Source organism: Triturus cristatus, chromosome 5_2, assembly GCF_964204655.1.
Source record: "Triturus cristatus chromosome 5_2, aTriCri1.1, whole genome shotgun sequence".
Classification (NCBI taxonomy): domain Eukaryota; kingdom Metazoa; phylum Chordata; class Amphibia; order Caudata; family Salamandridae; genus Triturus; species Triturus cristatus.
Genome location: NC_140588.1, coordinates 1,049,136,031 through 1,049,152,572, shown reverse-complemented (window position 1 = coordinate 1,049,152,572; position 16,542 = coordinate 1,049,136,031).

Genomic DNA, 16,542 nt, shown 5'->3' with positions numbered 1-16,542 from the left:
GTGTTCAATTAACCATAGTCTCTGAATCAAATCACAAAACCGTTCAAGATTACTTTTCAGTGACACACCATCTCAATCACAATGGTGCTAATATCCATAAACAAGTGAAATCAGACTCTAAGCGTGCCTCGAATGGTCTGACAACCCTTCGGAAAAAAGTGTGTGATCATGTGATGCCCAATACGTGTGTAGAGACACCAGTGTGCCCGAGATTTAGAAGGTGTATGAGTCAAGTGATTTAGAAAAGTGCAATATGCGTGTTTCGAAAATGTGAAAGATGAGAACAAAGTCTCAGTGTATGAACATGCGCGGTTTGAAAATATGAAAGATGAAGGAAGGGAACAAAGTCACAGTGTATGAACACGATGATAACTTACATTGGCAGGTAAATTTCAAATACGAAGCTCGGTCGATATTCAAGCTACCGGTAAAAAATGAAAGGATGATTAAACAACGTCCGTGTTACCGGTAAAGTACTGTGAAGGTAATGAAGCCCATGTTCATACCAGAACATGGGCTTCTATTGGAATTCTCAAGGGCATATTATCAAGCCCATTATCGCCTCTTTAGCGGCAGTTTCCTGCCGCTAAAGCGGCAATAATTTTAATGCCGTTCTTGATAATATGCCCCCAAGAATAATGGCCCAAAATACTGGGACAACAGCCTGCCCTCTTATTGTTCTGCCTGTCAAGTACACCACAGTCATCAACTGAATGTAGTCCTTTTCAGTTGCTGTTTAGACATCAACCTCAAAACATATTGCACATACTAATAGCTAAAGAAGAATGAGAAGATAAAGATGACAGCTTTAGCTCCTAAGTGGAATACGTATTACTATTACACAACAGGATACATACAGTAGAGGAAGTGGCCTTTTCTAATATATAAGAAGTTCAACAAAAACAAGAAAATCAATACAATCTAAGAACTCTACTAAAATCATTTCAGTTCATAAAACGATTGCTCAGTGGTCCAAGCTATATACCATCAAGGACGTTTTGGGAAAGGTTACCTAACTGGTTGACCAAAATGATTGCAAACCCAAGATTCAAACCTATCATTTTAATTTTCTGTCAAAGTGGGAAGAACCCACTAAGAGTTTTCTGATCGGCATCAATAAAGAGACCCCGGCAAATGATTTCATGTTTCTGATGTGCAAAGCCGGGACCTGGGAAGAACCTGTATAAGATACTTCATTAAGTGAAGATCAAAAGGTAGTCCTACACTAATTGCTTTCACTGGTTTGAAATAATTTTTCAATTTTATCAGGGTATGCTGTTCTGTAGAACAGCAACTTAATTTCATAGCAACACCAAAACAGACAATATTGGGAAAGTGAGATCCTATAGATTGCATGACAACCACATAAAAGCAGTAGACAAGGAGAGAGAACGAAGTTGGGGTTGGAAATTAAAAGACACTCTTAAAGTCAATGGTCTTCACCCATTGTGTTGGTACCTAGGTTGGTTTCTAGTGATTGTGTATAGATTTCAGATGAAGCAAATAAGGTTATCAATCTTTGATGCCAACTCCATGCTGAGAGTGTCCATGTCCAACAAGGACAATCTAATCAATTGAGTTGAGCCCTATAACTAACATTAGTACTCTAAATCTAACAAAAGGGTGTCGGTAAGCTTTGTTACGATCCAGTGACAAATGTACAATAGCCTTTTCAACAACTCTAGGATACTTCCAGATTAAGGTATTTCCATTTAGGCTACACAGGTACATGTCACCTTCCAGCCAATGATGGATATTCTACTCAGACATCATTAAATCTACCCACTCACGTCTCGTCATTTTTAAACCTATCTGTAATCACCTATGAAGCTGTATTGACCACAATTGTAAAAGCTTGATTGACTGTCAATCCTAGATGCACTTCAGAAGCCAAGCAGAGGAAACACCTGGGAAGTGGTGTGATGCAAAGAGAAGTTGAAAGTACTGAGCTTGATTCCAGGGCCACCTATCAAAAAGGAGATTAGTGAATTTTTGGGATTAGTGAAATATTACTGGGAAATCATTCCTACCTTGCTACAATAGCTACTCCACTCACAGCTTCCTCAAGGATAAGTGCAATCATATAACATGGAGATTTCTGGAAAAGTTTGCCTTCAAACAGCTAAAAGAAGCATTTCCAATGCTCCGATGTTGTATTATCTTGATTTCTTAGGTATTGAATTGGGGGTTACTCTTTCCCATAACTTTCAGGATGGAGAGCCATTTTATTGCTTAGTCAGAAACTATCTTACACCACTACTGATATATACTGCTTCACCATCAAGTTGGCAGAAGAGGTATTACGGCATTGCCTGTTAAGGTGCACGTACACTATTTTGAAGGGAAACGCTCCCCTCCAATGGATGACCCTTAATATGGAAAGCAATTCAAGATTACTTTGACGGTTTCTGTCATTTCAGTCCTTCGCATTCAGTGAGGTACATCAGTTGTAGTCACATTTACTTAACACTGACTATCTGTCCCAAATATCATATTCTGTCCTGACCCAGTACCTGGCTTAAGAGAGAGTGTGTGTGTGTGTGTGTGTGTGTGGACTGTGTGTGTGTGTTTGTGTGTGTGTGAGAGAGAGAGAGACATGGTACTCTGTTCGGGACAATTGACACAGTATTATCAGCAATACTCTGAGCCCAAACCCCCGAAGATCCTGACACGAGTGGCCTATCTGAGACATGCACATTCCTGCATAGAAAGGAAGATTTGTGTTTGTGGTAGCGCTCTGAAGTATTTTCCAAGCTGCTGGATGTGCTATATAAGCAATAAAAATGCAAACTGGACCAACACCTCTTCTACTGCTAGCATCTGCTTCATAAAGTCAATGGAGGGAAAATTAGATTTTTTTTTGCTCCTTTAGGGATAGTCCTGTGTTTAGAACAAATTTCCATCTTTGGAGGAGTTCCAGAAAAAACCCTGTAATACTCATGGTAAAGTATTACACATATATATTTCCGTGTTATCACAGGTGTAAAATTTCTGAAGGCAGAATGTCCCTTCGAAAGTCTGAAACAAATGTGTATTTACAAATGTCACTTTTTGTTTCTCTACCCATTGTGGAATCTTGCTTCCCAACACCCCTAGATACTATGGGGGTTTCACCCCTATTCCAGCCCTGAAAACAGATTTAACACTTCCATTGACAGAAGAACATTTGTGAGATTTTCTAGGATTGGAACCCACATGCATGGCTGACTACCCACAAACAGATGAGTTTGTGATCATTTGCCTACTTTTGCCAGCAGGATAACTCAGTAAAATCCTCAAACTCACCTCAAGCAGTAATGGAGAGGGACGTGTTTTAAACATCTCCCTATGTATCTACAATATATGAAAAGCTGGATGGACTCAAACTGTTTTTTCCCCCGGAGTTTTATATAGCGCAAACTTGATCCGAAGGTTTCAGGTATCAGTGCGCTTTACACGAGCAGCAAAAGGACACATTTATTTTTGTTAGGCACGGGGAGATTAAGTGATTTGCCCAGAATCACAGGATGTTGAGCATCCCTGCCGAGACTTAAACCTTACCCAGCATCGAGGTTGGCCACTCTAGCCGTAAGGCCACATCCTCTCCCCAAATTAAACGGTTAAATATAAATATAGAAAAAATTGAGGTTCTCTTGGTGGGAAGAGATCTGTTGGTCTGGTCTCGTGTCCCACGGCCTTCAATCATTGGTTCATGCCCAAAACCTCAATCTGTACCGAAGAGAGTCGGTTTCAGACTTGATTCATCTCTCAAATTGGATAGCCATGTTTCCTCATTGAGATCCTCTTGCTTCTCCATCCTTAAATCTCTTAAACCTATATTCCAATTGCAGTAAGATGATGCCAGAAAGCCAGTGATTCCAGTCACCATAGGATTGTGACTGGATTATTGTAATATTTTATATTTACATATATCCAAACAGTATATACAGACTATAATGCCGTCTGAAATATATTCTAATGCCTCTCCACTGGCTTCCAATTAGCAAAAGGATTACCTTCAAAGTTTCCTGCATTAAACATAAATCAGCCGCTGACGTTTTGAAAAGTTAATTTCATTTCAAACAACTCAATAACAACTGCATTTTTCTAACACACATATTTTACACATTCCTCGCTTTAAAAGAACTAGAGGCAGTAGGAGATCCTTCTCTGTACTCTCTGCCAGGGAGTTAAATTAGCTACCACCTTTTCTTAGATTAATTCCTTCTCTCTCATTGTTTAGGAAAACTGTACTTTTCCCACTTAATTGTATGTGTGAGCTGTTCCATTAACAATAGTGTTGAAGTTCAGCACTATGAGACCTTCTAGTGTAAGCGCGCTCTATAAATCCGAATAACAAACATAATATAGCCTTATAGCCCGCCGTAGCGGGCTATACCGGCTATTAAAGGCCCGCTGCAGCGTTAAAGGCCCGAGCCGAAGGCGAGGGACTTTAGCAAAAGGCTATTAGAACATTCTGCCACTAGAGGGCAGAATGTTCTAACAAATTAAACAAAGGCTTCTCGAAGCTCTAGGGGATTTAAATCCCCTCGAGCTTCGAGAGGCTTTTGTAAAACATTGGAATGTTGCTCTGCGGGCCTTTACCGGCCCGTAGAAGCATGGAGCACTCCATTGTCTTCAATGGAGTGCTCCACATTCCAATGTTCTAATACAGCATAACTGGCAGGACTATGAAATTTGCAAATGCCAATGCGAAAGTAAAATTCTGCCACTCCTGATTCCATTCATCAGGTTTGGATAATTACCACTGTAAATGATTCTTTTCTGTACCTAGGTTGGACTAAGGACCACAAAACATTTGAGTCAGGCTGTATTTCCTTAGGTCACAACACACATCAGTGTGAAGGAAGGAATACCTGAATGAATCTTCACCACCAGCAATCACTTAGGGCTGAATTCCAAACCATTGCTTTTCAACCACTGTGCCACTCTAGGAAGAGATGAGCCGTATGCCAAGCACTCTTGGTCCTGCTCTAGCATGGGATGCCAAGTCTGAAAGACCAGGCCAAGGTCCCCCCAGATAAGCAACCGTAGGCAGGTTTCAGCCTTCTTAGGCAACCTCCTTAATGGTATGATCTGGAGTCTGGTGGTAAAGTCAGCAAGGACCCCACGACTGGACATACGCTTTGTACTTAGAGCATCTACTACAATGAACAACAAAATGATAGAAGGAGTGGTTTGGGCCGACACATTACATGGTACATCACCCATGATGTGCACAAAGCCTGTGTTTCGGGAGTAAGACATAGACAAAGTCATGACGTGGTCTCATCGCTGCCTTTATCTTACGATGCAAGATCAGTTTTGGGTCAAGCATATTTTAAATAGGGTGAACATTTAAATGTACCTTTGGTGTGCATGTAAGTGATTTGCACAATAAGTTTATTTCCTATTTTGCTGATTTATCATACAAGATCATTTTGCACTTGACAATGCCAATTTTCCATCAGTTAGAGAGGAAAACGGAGCCCCCATGTTAATAGGCACTGTTGCATTTTAGGTCATTGGGTTAGAAGGGTTCATTATGACTGTAACATAAGTCATCATGAACACTGAATTGGTATCAAGATTCAAGTTCCTTTATTATCTTATTCTCAAATTTAATATAAACCACTTGCAATAGAATTCAAATTAGATCATGCAAACAATTTGATAGAAATATTAAATTTAAAAATGAAATGAAATAAAAAGCTAAGCTATTTCCTTACCACGAATTAGACCATTAAAGCAGGAACCACAACTGTATGCCATAATCAAGTTAGTGCTACATCACAAACAATTTCCCCCCAAGTTTAGCGCTGTATAATTAAACTATTAAGTTGTTCCACAGATGCTGGAACCAATATTACATTGGACTGAGCTCTCGGCAGATAATCCCGAATTTCTTGGCTTGTGCTTAAATTTCTTGCTTTAACAATGCTTTTAGTTACTGTTGTATGAAATGGCGATTAGAAAACCAAGACATTAAGTAAGAATGGAGTTTGTATTTTTGGAGCTCTTAGTTATGCTAGTGTGAATTTGTGTTTGATGAGCAGTAGCAGCTCCTGGAGGGAGTGCTGTGGTGGGGCGGGGTAGGGGCAAAGAGGGGGGTAGTAAACTCCAGCATACGTCCTATCGGAGTTAGGGACATAAATAAATAAATAAAACAAATTAAATTGGGCGCGCTGCAACGCATTTGGCGCTGCAGCACGAGCAATTTAATTCGTTTTATTTATTTCTTTCTTTACCTAACACCGATTGGCCGTATGCCGGAGTTTACTACCGCCCCACCCTGCCCCTCCCCCGCCCCGCCCCACCGCCCCAAAGCACTCCATTCAGGAGCTGATTCCATACATGTATAAGTACTTCATAGCATAGAAAGATACTTCATCAAGATGGAAGGCTGTTCTGAGTTACCACCATGGATTTGGGAGTATGAATAGAGTATGACTCACTACAAAATTTATTGTTATTACCATGAAATGGGCAGATTGAGGCCAACTGATTGAAAAGACAGCAGAAAGTGAAAACAACACTTGTGAAAGACAGGGTGACCTGGGGCCAAGAAGTGTTGTGGATGGATGACCAGACAAGCAGCAACAAAGGAGTAACGACTGATTCAAGGTGGGAGCCCTAGCTACTAAAAAGGGATTAGGAAGATACGAGATTAGGTAGAAACAAAGGGAACAGGGATCAAAGACAGAAAAGGACCTGACACTTTGGGGGCAGATGAAAAGGATTTGCTGGACGTGTGCCCTTCCAGGAACAGTCACCAGGTGCCATGAAAAAAGAGCCTGGGGACAACTTGTAAAGTCAATGTGTCATATTCTGAACGTGTTTGGAGGACCGCACTCAGGAGGATGGCAAATCGACATGGACTGTGGTTTGTGGTTGTAGGGACTCCTCTCAGTAACAACCTAGGCACTGATTACGATGCCATAGTAAACGGCTGCGACCAAAGGTTCCTACAGCATCATAATCATTTGTTCGGATTCATTTCTGACCCCACCTATTTGGATGGAGTCAGTCAGAAAGGTATACAAACTGGATTTCCGAATGTCATCCGATGGACTCGGAGAGCCCGTCTGCCGTTCGGAAAGCCTCCAGTAATCCCATGGGCTGCTCTTTCTGCCTGAGAGATTACAATGTTGGATTCCGACAGTCTTTCTGGTTTTGGCCTTCCGACACAGAAAGACTGTCAGAAGTCAACTTTGGGGGCCCCCAGCAGGGCCCCAATGAGTGCACGGCCTCTGGTTGGAGGCCGAGGGGGCACCTATTGTGCCCTCCCTGTTGATCCCTGCACTCCTGTGGCAGGCACCTTAAGGTGCCTGCCATGGGTGCACGAATGAACTGCACATCTTCTCTTTAGAATGAGCATGTATTCCTGTCTGAATGCATGTTTCCATTGTAAACTCCTATGAGTGCGACCGAACAGTGTTCGATCGCATCCTAATTGCTGGGCTGAGACCACCAACAGGAGGTAGGTCAGTCCAAGTACCGAATCGAAGTCACACAGACTCAGGTCCCTCCAACATCAAAATCGGGCCTCTAGTGTTGGGCAAAAAGCAGGATAACCTTAATTGTCCTGTAAATCACAATAAAATCTGTGTACCTGAGAAGGTTGGTGAGTAATGTTTCATTACAAGCTGAATTTTACTTAATTTCCGATTTTGCTTACACTGTCTGCACTCTTTTTATGCATAACTGCTCATTCATAAATCTTTCAAAAACACTTCTTTCATCTCATTCAAGACTGTGATTATCACGCTCCTATTCTGGATGTAATCTTCAATCATGGTGTTTGCTTGCAAACACTGGACTCTGTACGCATGTGTTTGGAGATTCACTTGAGTTCAGACAGGCCTTCTCTATCTATGAACCCAGGATCTGGGACAAAATCCCTGCATCCATCAGGGCTGCCACAGGGAGTTTAGGAGAGAGTGGATGACTCCCCTCTTTAAAGATCATTCCCTCATGATGCAACAGCTGTCCACTTCTGCTAACAGAACCCATTTACCTCATTTGAGGACTGTGTCCTGCATTTGATCCAGAACAGCGCTCATCTGCCTTTCAGCTAGGTTTGCACTTTATATACATACAAACACTCTTCAAATTACTTAGCCACCAAATTTTAAGATGGGTGCTGGCCCAGCGGACCTATCTTTTATTAGCAGGAACCACTGTCACGGCGGATCCTGTAAATACATTTTAAGTTGACAAATGGCTCGGTCAACATGACAGCGCTGTATGGCAAACTTTCAGTGGTTTTTTTATGTTCAAAAAGAAAATCTCAAAGCGGGATTTTCTTTTCGAAAATCCTATAACACAAAACAGTGACCACCCCTGCCATGGGAGATGTCCACCATCATGTGGGGGTCATTTTAAAGTTTTCACTGTTATGCCCAGGGTTTATTTGTCGGTGACGGACAGGGGAAACTGGCCTTTTGTCTGCTTGTCCTGTGGGGGGGGCAGACAAATGGCCCATCGAAGGTGCATTGGAGGTGCATGTCAACATAGTAAAGGTCCCCTGACTTTACTGAGGCTGATAGACCTTCAATTTGGCAGAGAGGGTACTCCAGCACTGTCGTGATGGAGTAACTTCTCTGCCAAACTATAAATCGACCCTTTGTTCCTTTTACAGATTACCTTTGCCTGATTAGAGTTAATGATCTAGGTAGAAAGGTGCTATACATTTCACGACTGTTCTAAAGAGAGAACAAACCCCTTTAAAGAACGTGCCTTGTTAATATATCTGTTTACCAAAGAAACATTTCCCTGACACTCCTGGTTCCAAAGGAAAGGCACATTCATTCACACAGATTTCCTCATTTCATACTTTTTATAGAAAAATATGGTTAAGACATTCAGTAAATATCTACTAACCTCAAGAACAGTTTGGGACTTAGGACCAAAACTGCTGGTTTATCACACTAATTAGCAGCTCTTTTTGTCAAACTTTTACTTTCTTTAATGGATCAAGTATGTCACCAACTTATGTTCTTTAGTAAATCATCTGCCCCTTAAAATCGCTGGTCATAAATGTCTTTGTTAATACCTATCACCAGTATGCCATATTTGGCAATATGCAGCTGATGTCAATGGGGTGTTATACACATAGATCACAAACTAGAGCTAACACATTCTCCACATTATTAAACATATATATCTACTGAAATATTAGGATTCAAGGGCCATATGTATCAAGCAAAATTGCGATCGCAAACGCCAAAATTCGCAGAATTTCGGCATTTGCGATCGCAATTTTGCTGAGTGGTATGTATGAAGGCAAATCTGCGTGCAAAATAAGGAATAGCTAAATTTGCGATTCCTTATTTTGCAATTGCATTTAAGGAATCGCAAATTTTGCGATTCCTTAAATGCAATGTAAGAAGCACCAAAAAAGTGCAATTTGGCCTTAAGGAATCGCAAATTACCACCAACTTCAAGTTGGTGGTAATTTGCGATTTCTTTGAAAAATGCACTTTTTTGCATTTTTCAAAGTGTAATGTGAAGCATGTATGTGCGTCACATGTGCACCCATGCTTATTTCAGAGGTGCAACAGGGTGCCCTTTTGACACCCTTGCACCCTTGAAATTGCATTCTCAATTTGCGATTCTCTAATTGCTAATCACAAATTGAGAATGTATTCCCATTCATTCCTCTAGGCCCATAGGAATGAATGGGGAGGTATTCCTTAATTGCGAATCACAATTTGAGATTCGCAATTAAGAAATATGTAGGATTCGCAAAATTTATTGCAAATCCTACATACATAGCATTTTGCGAATCTCAAATAGCGATTCGCAAAAAAACGCCATTTGAGAATCTCAAAAGAGGATTTTGATACATATGGTCCCAAGTCTTTTAACTCTACATAAAGTCCCACCATGTGGCATGTCATTTGCTCTTCAGTGTAATGAGCAGCAGAGAAAAAAAAGCAGATAACTCACAAAGTTCAATCAAAACAATTTTTTTTTACTTTTCCTAATTAATATATAACCTTATATCATAATGAAATAGGAAAATTATTTAAGTGTACAGATATTGAGTGTCATTCTTTAAGCAGTTTGATAAACAATGCTCTTCTCTTTGCCTATTGAACTGCAGAAGACCCAGGGGTCTAGCTATCACTTACCACAAAAGCCTGCTCTCCACAATGGAGAACCAACTGCAAGTATAAACTCTCCTCATCAGCCAAAAACTGGCAGCCCCTCCTTCGTTAAACTATAATTTGCCCATTGCGTGACTTACAGATCACCACATAATTAAAGGAAAGCATTTACTTCACAGAGCCATTCTACTAACCACTTCAACCAAAGTGCATGAAATCTTATTATATAAGCAACTGGCACATTGTATACTTCTGGACTGACATCTGTGGAAGAAAATGTATTCTCCTAGTTTCTCCAAGTACTTCCCCTTCCATGCTTCCATATGGTAATCAGCATGCTGCCAACAGTCTTTTGACATTGTGGGTACTAACTCTTCCTTTTATCCCTAGTACTCACGCACATTCTTCATCTGTGCCTCTGAATCTGACTCCTGTACAGAAACAACATTATTCCCTTAACGCTCTCTCTTGCACATTATTTTAGCATGCCACACTTACTGCATCATTTCTTTTTTTAAATTTCAGCTAAATGTTCTTTGCTTTTGAATACAAGCAGAAAACAAAAAAAACAAAAGACAGAAACAGATGTATTCAGTTGGGTGGAAACGTGGTCATACGTGACTTTAAAGAGTATAGAGCATATTTATGAAAGAGTTGTGTCGTCCATGTGCCACGCAACAGAGCGCAAGAGCAACTGAACTCTTAAGCCACGCAAGGATACCCAGCGTGGCCTTGCATGGCTTGTTAAATCTAGAGTAAGGCAACGCAGTGGAAATCATTGTGGTGAGTTACTCTGACCCTGGGAGGCATTCCATGGGTGGAGCCTGGGTGTTCCCACCAATCTACACTAGGATTTTGGTGCATTCCCAGATTTACCATTACTGGTAGACCTGGGAATGTTTCAAAATGCTATCTCCACAGGTGAGGTGTAAAGAGGAGAAATATGTTTATTTCTCCTTGTTACTTCCTCATTCTAATGCAGCACACATATAAAGAGGAAAATGCCTCAGGAATAGCTTTTGTGCAGGAAGGTGCCCCTTCCAGCACACAAACAATCCTGCTTATAATGCAGGTAACCATGCACCATGGTACAAATGTGCCTGCGTTGGCGCTAGTCAGCACATTGTGCGCCAGCGCTGGGATATAACAGGAATACGCCGTAGATTGTTAAGTACAGCGCATTCCTGACCTTTCCCTATCACGCAGCGCTGGAAGGTGACTAGCTGTACTGCACTGCATGAATATTTGTTAAATATGCCCCTTGGTGAGAAGAAGAGGTGTCGCACGTCGACCGAACTCTGCTGGGTATGAGAGGTATTTGTAGGTCGTTGATGCATAGTTGACTGCTGGAGAGGGTCAAAATCCATTGGCAATTGAGGCAATTTTTAAAGTATTTTTTTTAAATTGCAATTATGAAATATACTCCCACAATCAGATTTTAATTTCTCCTCCTGATTACGATTTGCCTCTCTATTTTAATGTCTCTTTTATTCCCTTTTCACCTGTGCTTTGATTGAACATTTGCCAATGTTTGTATATTATCAATAAGATCTCCTATTGAATACTTTGTTGATAACTCATTTATGTGACCAAGATGACTGTGTCCTGAAGTGAAGCATCACCTTACTGCCAGAAATCTATAGCGCATTGATCCTGTTAATATGAAAAATCATGTGATCTTCAATTAATGTCTTATTAAGAACTATAAAAAATGACCTATAAGGGTAAGCTGTTTGAAAAATGAATCTCAATTTTTCACCATTCTCCCTTTATGGGAATAGCTACACAGACTATGGTTCTTTAATAATGATCTACAACTGCAAAACGTTACAGTATTTCTCTCTGCTTTTCCTACCATATTTCTTGATCTACGTTTTCAATTACTGATTGTTTAGTCCCAATGCATTTTAGTCATTCATAAAACATTTCATTTGTGCAAATACTGTCTCTGTTGGCCGAGAAAGAAGGAAATGTTGAGACATAGCTGACCAAAGCTGGGTAGATATAAGGAATGGGTCTAGTACAGGACCACTCTTCACACTAAGTGAATTTTTAGTCCTTTCTAAAACACACAATTTACTTCACTCTGCTGTAGTAGAAGCGGTGTTAGGTTTTACAGCTGAGCGATGGTTACTATGAAACACTTTTAAAGCACTTCAATGCTCTTTGTGTCCACCATGAGCTGGTGGACTTGCTGTTGCAACAAACATAATAATGAAGGACTTAACAAGATCCAATATGTGCAAAATAAGCTTCTTGGACAATCATAAGATTTCAGCAATAGTGAACAGAACAAGATATGGTTTGTTTAACTGCTTTATTGGCAAATTGTGATCTTTATAATCCAGGCCCCCTGATACCCCTCCGTAAAAAAATTATTCTCCAGAGATTTTCATTTTTGATTTGTGTTTTTAGATCAATAGAGAAGTCATTTACCTTGGGTAGACATTGCTGATCCAAGCCAAATTTTTGTGGATGACATTTTTAAAAATAGCAGACGTGTCGCAGTGATGATGTAATATTTCAGGAACCATGAGAACTGTATACTTTATTTTGGTATCAAAGCATAGTTTTTGGGGGTCAAGTAGTCTTATAGAGAAAAGAAAATAACTCATCAGAGCAACCCTTCAGCCATTTTCCAAAATAGCGGCGCTATAATGATGTGTTTTAGCCAACATATTGGGAATTAAATTAATATTGTTTTTGTTTCAGGTTTTCTGTTGTTTCAAAGTTGTAAACATGAGCGAAGCAGGTGGTAGCAGAGGATCTTTACCTCCTGACAGAGTGTTGCTAACTACAAAATCTGTGGACTCCTTCAACAAAGAAAAATGTGCCAAACTAATCCAAAGGAAATATAACATCAACTGCGGCTGGACAGAAGAGAGTTTGAGCTGCTGCAGAAATACAGCAAGACAAAGTTTACAAAAGATTGAAACTGATGGGTGAAGAAAATCAAATATTTTATCATTGTAACAACAAGTGCTACAAGTCGTATAAAATCGAAAAAAATCTGGAAAAAGTTTGTCATAAAATAGCAGAAACCAGTGAATCATAAGAAGAATCCGAGTCTTCTGAGAAAGCGACGACAACCAAAGCCAATGCCAATCCACTTAGAAGATCAATGGCTTTTGATCTGTTAGAGTGATGCGGGCCGGGAAACAGATCAAAATATTGCTCCTGCCCGAGGGAGCAGCATTAGTAGCTGCTACCTCCAGGCAGGATCAATGCCAGCTCCTGCTGCATGCGGGAAGTCAGTTGGGGCAGCGGGCCTTGGGACTTCCCCCTCAGCTTCCAAAAAATGTATGGCGGGTATCCTATGTGGGCACCAGGGCATCCACCTCTTAGAAATGTGGGCCATGGGGCAGATAATTACTTGAGGAATATGGCTGCGTACCCCGCCTTTAACATAGGCCCTGGGGGATGGGGTCCCCAGGGCATAACGAGGCTCTAGGAGGGGGATCACGCGGCCCCCCCCCTTCCCTTTCATTAAATAAAGGCCCTGAGGGAATGGGGTCCCCACGGCCTAATAAGGCTCGGGAAGGGGGGGCCACCCCTTTCATAAAAAATAAAAACAGCCCTGGGGATGAGGTCCCCAGGGTTAATATGGCTCAGGTGGGTGGCCGCAAGAACCCAATCCCTTTTAAAAAAACACAGGCCTGAGAGATGGGGTCCCCAGGGCATTTTAAAGGCTTGGGGTGGAGGACTGCTAAATCAAATTACCTGTAATTGTAATTTAGAGTTGGGTGGTAATACAAATCCTCTGTTTTCTAATGGAAGTGGTTAATGCAGAGAATCAAAGAAATATCCTTTGGACTAAATGATTAAGTATATGTAGAAATTATCACACACGTATCCTGATTCAAACCCAGTGATATCATTCATTCATCCAAAACCAAGGAGGATTGTCATACATGCAAGCAAGAATGCATAAAACAAGACTATAAACTGCTATAAATCAGAGTAAATAAATACATTTATTAATTGCTCAACAAATATTAAAAGCAAATGAATTATTACATAGAGATGATAATTTACCATCAAACAATAATAACTAACAATAAAAATGAGCGACCTAAGTTCATCACAATAACTTAAAAACCATAAAAAATGAGAGTCACTAATATAGACAAAAACAATATGTCATCAAAGATATTACACATCCGTAGTAGCAGTATATGGGACGAAAACCTGGTACTTTCGTGCTTAGTACTCGTTAATAATCGCCCATGTGAACAGATTAGTGTAGAAAAAATAGGCGTCGACGCGTTTCGATGGCTTGATTATATCTCCATCTTTATCAAGACCAAATTCATGACTCTCATGTAGTGATTTTTTTTAAAAACATCAAGCACTGGCACAGTAGTTGATCTGTACCTCTTCTAATTAAGGCAGGCTAGCATCAATACATTCGATCAGTAGTTTCCAATTTTCTAATATGAGAATATCCTGTCGGTGGTCTGCCAAGTCTTTAGTTTATTCTTCCATTCTAGTGTTTAGACTGTTGTCTTTGGATTATTCTTTCTATTATGGTAACGTCCTTGTTTGTTGGGGATCGATATTTATTCACCCATAGGATGGTAGGGTCCCTTATGGAATGTCTTGACCCACCTTAAAAATGTACACACTGTGGTTGCCGCGCCACCTACATGCTTCTTTGTCTTCTTCTCATGGACTTAATGAAACTTCTTTGTAGAGATGTCGCTGTAGTGTTTCCCTTTTTATTATTAGGGTTTATTGTAGTACAGCCCCCAGTATGGTCGGCGCGGAACGAATAGTCGGCTTCCAGAGAATTCCACAAAAATTATATTTAAATGATAGGGAATATGAGCTTGCATGTTTATGATTTTGTAGCGAGTGCACCTGGCTCATGAGTGACAGAGCACTAAACAGGGGGAAAGCCTCGGTGAAGATAACATCACTGGTGGAAGAATGCTTTGAAGAGGTGTGGATTCAGGTTTTTCCTGGATTGTGGGAGAGTTGGTGCGGATCTGATGCCAAAGGGGATGCTGTTCCGCTTATTAATGAAATAAACATACTTTGAGCTTTGCGTTGACTTCTAAAATCCAACTATTTTCTATTACCATCCAACCCTAAATCAAGTACATAGTGTTAAAAATAAGAGTTAATTATAAAACGCACACTGTGGACTGCATTGGAGTCCAGGCCTCAGACTCTGAAACACTTTCAGTCCTTACAAGGCGGCACTGGTGCTGCACACTTTTGTATTATATTCTCCTATTGGTCATGGTCGGTTCTAAGACAGAACAATACAATGAGAACCATTTCAGGCAGGGGCCAACCATTTGCAGATTAGTCTTGGCTTTTCCCCAAATGGGTGGCCTGCTACACTGCTAAATGCCTCATAAAAAGGAACACAAGAATCCATCAGTACTAATGTTGATGCAACATTGTGCAATTCTGTTGAAGACTTCACTAAACAGTGTTGACTAGAGCTTCACTTACTCCAGATCCTATCAGCCTTTCAACGTTAGTCATTCAGTCTCTGAAATCAATCTGCCACCTCCTTGGAGCCTGACCTCCCTCTGCTGATAGTAAGACAAGGGAGCTAGGCCTACACATCAGGAAAGGATGGACAGGAGAGAGAGAACATAGAAACTGCTCTGCAAACCCCTTCAGGGTGATATTGATGTGGTTCAGGATACAAATGGAGGTACCTAAACCATAGCACTTAAGTGTATATCAAAGCCAACACAACTGACGTCTTCACGTAAATTAACAATTCATAATTTGATACCGAAATGCTTAGATAGTTACCAGTTTCCTTAATGTTACAATGGGAAACCTAAAAGTGCTGAAGCAGAACCAGAGATAGGTAGCAATCTGATGCAGAAAGAAAAACAATTGCTAATTTAAAGCCATTTTAATAAACACTGAGCACAGTGCATACATTAGGATGATCAGATTAACTATTCTAATTCAATTGTAACAAATTGGGGAAAAGGCATAATTGGGCATGGTCAGACTTACTATTGCAGCGTCAGTCTAGGAAACACTGAGGAAAGTGCATCAAATATCTTTTATGTATGGCATTAAGAAACAACCTATGCCCGTCACACATAAATGTGTCTTTTCTGTTCTATGTTCCGCTGAATGTTTACTGCTTAGTATACCTACTACTCAGACGTAAATAAACCGCTTTATAGAAGGTGGTGTTTCATTTCAACGTGAATCCCTACTTCCTTCTTTCCTTTTTGTCATACAGGTACTGCCTGTTAATAAACCTCAGCTGTTAAGGTGTATCGAAGGGAACTCTGACAATGCTTTGTATAGCTGCTTTCAAGCACCAAGGGAGGCAATCAGGAGAGGAAGATTTGTCACAATGCATTTGTTCTTTATTTTTTCGATTTGCTCATCGTCCACATGTTCTTTGTTTCTGCCCTCATTCCTCCCACTAGTAGCTGCATTCCTTCTGGATTCCTTCTCATGGACT